This window comes from Periplaneta americana, chromosome 17 (genome assembly GCF_040183065.1).
Source record: "Periplaneta americana isolate PAMFEO1 chromosome 17, P.americana_PAMFEO1_priV1, whole genome shotgun sequence".
NCBI lineage: Eukaryota > Metazoa > Arthropoda > Insecta > Blattodea > Blattidae > Periplaneta > Periplaneta americana.
This window is the reverse complement of record NC_091133.1, coordinates 65252769-65260053: the sequence shown is the minus strand read 5'-3', so window position 1 is coordinate 65260053 and position 7285 is coordinate 65252769. Positions and strand designations below refer to the sequence as shown.

At 35.2% G+C, this 7285-nt stretch overlaps 1 protein-coding gene across 3 annotated transcripts in view; it reads left to right on the top strand.

Moving 5' to 3' along the window:
• Positions 1-2456: 2456 nt before the first annotated feature.
• The window catches only part of LOC138693010 (lachesin-like), a 1307565-nt gene continuing 1302736 nt past the window's right edge, over positions 2457-7285 (top strand). For all 3 annotated transcript variants that reach the window (XM_069816522.1, XM_069816520.1, XM_069816521.1), the window contains exon 1: positions 2457-2714. The gene's annotated coding sequence lies outside the window, so the exon portion shown is untranslated. The remainder of the gene's footprint in view (positions 2715-7285) is intronic.

Below are 7285 nucleotides of genomic sequence, written 5' to 3'. Positions count from 1 at the left end.
ATTAATCCAGTCTCTACCATCATATCCCACCTCTTTCAAATCCATTTTGATATTATCTTCCCATCCACGCCTCGGCCTCCCCAAAACTCTTTTTCCCTCCGCCTCCCAACTAACACTATATATGCATTTCTGGATTCGCCCATACGTGCTACATGTCCTGCCCATCTCAAACGCCTGGATTTTATGTTCCTAATTATGTCAGGTGAAGAATACAATGCGTGCAGCTCTGCGTTGTGTAACTTTCTCCATTCTCCTGTAACTTCATCCCGCTTAGTCCCAAATATGTTCCTAAGAACCTCATTCTCAAACACCCTTAATCTCTGTTCATATCCCAAAGTGAGAGTCCAAGTTTCACAACCAATCAGAACAACCGGTAATATAACTGTTTTATAAATTCTACCTTTAAGATTTTTTGACAGAAGACTAGATGACAAAAGCTTCTCAACCGAATAATAACACGCATTTCCCATATTTATTCTGAGTTTAATTTCCTCCCGAGTGTCATTTATATTTGTTACTGTTGCTCCAAGATATTTGAATTTTTCCACCTCTTCGAAAGATAAATCTCCAATGTTTATGGTTCCATTTCGTAGAATATTCTGGTCACTAGACATAATCATATACTTAGTCTTTTCGGGATTTACTTCCAACTCTATCTCTTTACTTGCTTCAACTAGAATTTCCGCGTTTTCCCTAATCGTTTATGGATTTTTCCCTAGCACATTCACGTCATCCGGATAGACAAGAAGCTGATGTAACCCATTCAACTCCAAACCCTGTCTATTGTCCTGAACTTTCCTAATGGCATATTCTAGAGCGAAGTTAAAAAGTAAAGGTGATAGTGCATCTCTCTGCTTTAGCCCGCAGTGAATTGGAAAAGCATCAGATAGAAACTGGCCTATACGGACTCTGCTGTAAGTTTCACAAAGACACAACGAGACAGTTCAATAAAAACAGTTTTCAGTAGAAAGAACATTCTCTAGGTTGAAAGCTCATTAAACTACAATAAGATGTGGACTTGAAAGAGATATTTAAAAAATACATATATCGTCTGACATTTTGGGTTAAGTATATAACTGCAAATATCCTGAGCTTCAAAATTTGGTGTTAATGATGTGCACACTTTTTTATTTATCATACACTTGTATATCCGCATTTCTGATTTTTACAATAAATAAAACGTATTAAGATACTTTAAATTTGATGAAAGTTTTAAATTAATACTTAAAAAAACATAAATGTCAGCACAAACTTAAAATATAATAAATTATGATTGCGTGTTTTACGAGTCCCTACACATTACGATGAATGACTGTAAACATTTCAAGTGTTTCAAATGAAAAATTTCTCCTTCTTTCTGGACGTGTTCTCCTTTCCTAATGAAGTGCTGGCTACCAAATTCTCTTATTAAAGTACTGATTTCCAAGCGCTTAGCTTCGTTTTGTTTTCGCATGTTCACTGAATAGCAGACCTAAAGTCTAGTAGGATCGGGTTCCACCGATGTTATACTCTATAAATACCTACACTGTTGGTGGTCGCTTGGAGGCTTTAGGTAACCAAACGCAGAACCCTATTCATAAATCATACAAATTCTTATATTCTTATTCGCAAACCTCAGACTTCGTATAACGATTTACGAGTCAATTGGACTCCGTTCATCCTTAATTGATAATTCATGTAGATAAAAGATAATGAAATCGGGAAAATTAGATCGGTAGACTAGAGCAGAATTAGTTACAACATGTACAGAGTCCACTGACGTGATATTGGGATTTGAAAGCGGGCTTGTGTTCCTAATCCACTCTTGAACTTGGGTTCGATTCCTGCTTGTGTTTATTACTTCACTGAGTTTCTTTCGAAGTTTTTAAATTGATTTATTTTACGACGCTTAATCAATTGTTATGATTATCTAGCGTCTGAATGAAATGAAGATTATGTCAGCGAAATGAGTCCATGGTCCAGCGCCGAACGTTACCCAGCATTTGCTCTTAAGGGTTGAGGAAAACTACCGGAAAAAACTTCAACCAGGTAACCAGGTTTAGAACTCGGGCTCTTAAAAGTTGTCCCCAACTTTAATGCGAATCCCTTTAAGAATCATGAGACTCATTTTGCCAAAATAATATGATCTCGTTATAATTAATTCTGTCGACGCTATGTCGTGTCGTTACATAACCTAGTAGAAAAATATATCAGCTGTTATTAGTGGTTAACCTACTGCTTTCCTTAACCACAGTTTCGCAGACGTAAAAGAAACTTGCAGACTAGGCGTGCGTGTTGGCTTTTAAGAATTCCATGTGGGGTCGAATTGCGGGTCTTTGCCGTGTGATTCAGTTGTCAGTAGGTCCTCGTCTTGGTTGACTCCCACCTTCCCATTGGGGTGCGGGTGGAGAGGGGGAGGGTATCGGAGCGGGAGGGTACACACGCGGTTGCGCCGGCGAGATCAGAGTCCGTCGGGCTGTACTGCTCCTGGTCTGGCTGCTGAGTTTGGTAGCAGTTGTTCCTCAGCAACCAACGCATCCCGTGTCACGTTGCTAGGTAACAGTACGGAGATCGCGAACGAAAACTCTACAATCGGTTACGTTCAACACGTGTGTGTATCTTTTTGTTTTATGAGTTCCCATTGTGGATAAATACGTTAAGAGCTCTTCTGTAAAGTGTCATTGCCTGTTTTGTGGGTACTAGAAGCAGTCAAGACATCGCGGACTTTGCTGACTGTGAGTACACAAACGGATGACGAAACCATCTACTTAAAGTGTTAACAAATTTTTTTGTCTGCCATGGACTGTACGCGCTTCACTTTATTGTTTATTTATTCCAGTGATGCTGAGAGTACTCCAAACTGTTTTAGATATTTAAGTGACATATATTATTGTGAAGTTTCGTTCCGCTCAATTTTACTCTCTCGCGCAACATGCTTTGTATCCGCATTTGGACATGACATATCGTACCTCATAAAATGAACAAGTCCCTTTAAGTATTCTTAAAAGGAATGTACCAGTTCAAATACACTGCCTGGTATAGTATTATACCTCACTTAATCTGAATAACAGAATTGCATTTAATATTCACTGTAAATATCAGAATTGATTTATTAATAACCTAAAACCGAACTGTTCAGCAAAGACGTGGAATAGGAAACTTAGATTTAAAATTATGTGTATAAACCAATGCAAAATAAGTGTTATGCCTTTTACTATAGCCCGTTTAGGAATTAATACTCATGTGCTCACGAAACGTCATATTATTCTTCAATTTATTACGGAGTACCGCAGTTTCATATCATGAAATTTATTCTAAAAGTTATATTTGAACTAAATAATAACCAGCCAACGTTAAAAATGATGAATAGCGGACTTTTCCTGGATGTAGGTAATAATAAACTTTTCAGTAACAAACCATAGAAATATATGGATATGGATATATTCATAATATATAATTACAATTCAACAAATGTGTGTTGAACATTAATGATGCAGGACAACAAAATAAAGTTTACGATTATATAAACGGAAGAAAACCTACAGGAAGACCGGAATGAAGGTGGTTAGAACAATATCAAAGTTTCACTTTTGGAAAAGCTTGTAATGTTCGAACTTTAAATTGGCTACGCGTATGAGGTTACTGAAAATGTCTAACTTTTCATATAATCTACAGCTTTGGGAGCACTAATACAGGCTTCAGAGTGTTCATTTTTAGTACTTTGCCTTCAGATTACACAAAAATTACGAAATATGTAATGTAGTTTCTTAGGATTGATCACAGTTGTAGTATAGATATTATGTCAACGAATTTATTTTTATATGCGTTTGTTGCTGTATGTAATGAAAGTGATTCTGAGATGATCTTCAGTGAAAGTCGTATGCATATATCTTTCGCAGAAGAATGTTAAATACTTCAAGACACAAAGATATTACTGGTATTCATGCATATATAAATAGAGAATATTGGATTTGACCAATTAATTCATTGCCAAGTAGATCTATTATATGGTTACTATTTATTTATCACTAGCCATTGGAAGAGAATGATCACTTAATGCATCTTAACTCCAAAAGCTAAAATAGCAGGAGATCTACGAATTTTTTGGTATAAGTAGGAACAGTGGTTTAGTTGACCCGGAACTCTCCGGAATGCCGTTCCAAGAAGTAAAAATGTATTCACTTCGGAAACATGACATTCCGTACGAGATTATTTGGCAATTGCTAATTTGATAAGGTGAGTTCCTGTAAATATTTTTGCAACTAAATCACTGAGTAGGAGATAATAGGACTATTTAAAAAGTATTCGTGAATCGAAAAGTACATTTATATCTACAACTGAATGCTTGTAAAATCATAGACCAATACAAAATTGCCGTCACTTTCCCATATATACCATAAGCAGTAACAAATAACAATAACAGCTGTAATAATATCAATATACATTTTATGAGTGTTTGCCGTCCGTTCTGTTCCCATTAGAACTGTCATCCCATCTGAAGTCTTCGTCTCAAGAGTTGCGTCGTCGTTTGTAATGGAACCATGTAACGTAAGGCAGGAAATACATTTCATATTGAACTAAATATGTTAAAATGTATACGAATGAATTTATCTAAGATAATGAGATTAAATTGCGTTAATACATAGTTTTATTTTCTAAAAATAAAAAAATTGAAGTGTTCAAACTTCTGTACGTTAATTTAATATATCTTACGACAAATACAAAGTTGACATCCCTTTGCCATATATAACGTACGCAGTAACAAATATAACAATAACACCTGTAATAATATCAATATACATTTTATGAGCCTTCGCCGTCCGTTCTGTTTCTATTAGAATTGTAATTCCGTCTGAAATCTTCGTTTCCAGAGTTGCGTCGTCGTTTGTAATGGAACTACGTAACATAAGGCAAAAAGTACATTTTTATATTGAACTAAAGATGATAAAATGTATACGAACGAATTTATCTAAGGTAATTAGATTAATTTACGCTAATATATAAGCTAGTTTTATTTTCTAAAAAAAATGAGGTACTAAAACTTCTGTACGTTAATTCAATAAATCTTACGACCGATATGGTAAGTTTTGGATTAAAATTTTGAAGAGTACAACCTGAAATTATTGTCGAATAAATTGTTTGAACAAAATTTGTCTTAGTCATCTCGTTTCTTCTACCACAATTGACTGTTTCGCAATTATCTATTACGAATAAAAGGAGCAACGAACCACTTATTTAGGTAATATTATTGTTAACTTTATAAATAATCATAATTTCAATATAATTAAGTCCTAAGTACAACACATGTGATAACAACAAGAGACAAACTTATGGCATGCACTTGTGATAATGATGATAATATTGAGGACATAAAGGTAATAATGGCTAACTTCTAATTCCATTGATCTGTACGGAACAGATTCTCCTGATTTACGTTTTATATAATGTAGATTTTCCAAACTTCGCGTAGTTCAGGTTTGGCGTATAAATGAAGGCTCAAATATGTTATGAGCCTATACGTAGGAAATGTGTCGCTTACGTTTTACTAGGCCTGTAATCGTACTATCCTCGTATCTTACGTGTTCTACTGTGTGCTGTCTAGGCCTAAAATAAATTCACATACAGGGTTAAAATTGAGCTCAACACGAGCTCCTAAAAGAAATGAGAGCTATATTAAAAAATAAACAATCTCTTAATAAAATTGATACTTTTCCAGGAAATGTATTTATTCACATAAATTTTATTCAAACATTAGTAAATATGAAAGATAAGATTTCTTTCATATTTTTAGTGTAGTTGGAATTATTTAAAGTACGGCTAAGAAGTCAATTACACGCTCGAGTAAAAACGCTTTGTAATTAGTCTACCTTGAAGAATCCAACTTTACTGTAAGAACATACCTTGAAGTCATAGAACTGAAGCGCAAAATAAACATTCTGCTAGAGAATAATATGATTCGTTTTCGCTTTCCAGGATGTTTTTCTAATTATAATTAAGAACCTATATAATTAAGAATTGAGTAAGAAAACTTTTTATCTCCGTAGGAAATATACCCTCCTGTTCTAACCTTGGTAAAAGCTTTGTCTTGCTTTTGTTTAGTTTTACAAACAGAGAAATGCGACGTAAATACTGAATGAACCGGCTAAAGTAGAGCTTATCCTTTCCCTTAATCTAAATTGGGTTTGGGTTTTTGTCTTAATGTGCCACAAATATGTCACAAACTCGTGTGTGGAATACGGTCGCGCCTTGTAATGAAATCCAGCGACCCAAATGCCGTCGCTTTCACCTCGTGGAAATCTTCCAATTGGACTTTGCTACGTAATAATTCTGCTCAGATTTTAATCTTTTGAGAATAACGACAGAAAGTTGTGTGTTTACTTTACCAACGTATTATCCCAAATTACAAAAATTGTATTGTTCTTGTTTCCTTAGACAATTCCTTAGGGTAAGGAATAGATTTAATCACGTGTAGGAAGAAGGTATTACTCAAGGAATAATATTTATATTTCTTTTTTGCCAATATCCATCATATTGTGCTTTGTGCTTTTGAGCATTGCGACCTTACAAATTACACAAACGCTGAGAATCCTGTAACTTCGAATCTGCATATCGTAAGTGAAACTAGTAAAACATACAGTATACATACCCAAGGCGAAATTTACCCTATGACCGTGGATTTCATGACGTAATAACAAAGCATCTTTTTCTGTAACATAATACGTAGATACAGAGTGGTATAAATCGCAGCTCTGAAACCATCTAACGTATTCTGATCTGCAAATTCTTTATGCTGTACTTGTACAATGACATCATTTTATTTTTACTTCAATTTTTATTGTACCTGAGTCTTTGAATGTACTTCACTCCCACCCCCTCTACTAATGAAGTTCCAACTGTCCTCCTCCACAGAACCAAGGCCACATATAGTAAGCAGTACTGAGTTAATGAGTATAGTACGTTACAGAAAAATGTTCGCATTTTCCAGTGACGAAAGAGCTTTCAATATTGAATCATATATTCGCACAGGTACTGTCGTCCGTTTGCCTACGTCGCATCCCGATTTCCCCCACTCGCTTCTGCTCGTCCCTCTATAAAGACTAGTGGCTAGGTTGTCTTAGCTCTTTTCTGAAAAAATTAATTTCTGTTAAGAATTGGACGTCTACGTAATATTGTACAACTATTAAAATAACTTAAATAAAAGGGCCTCGTTAAGTAATTAACTGTCACGTGATTTCCACCTTTCTACGATCCTGCGACATAGCCACTTGGACGGACAGTAGATAACATGTCTGAGTAATTTTTTCTG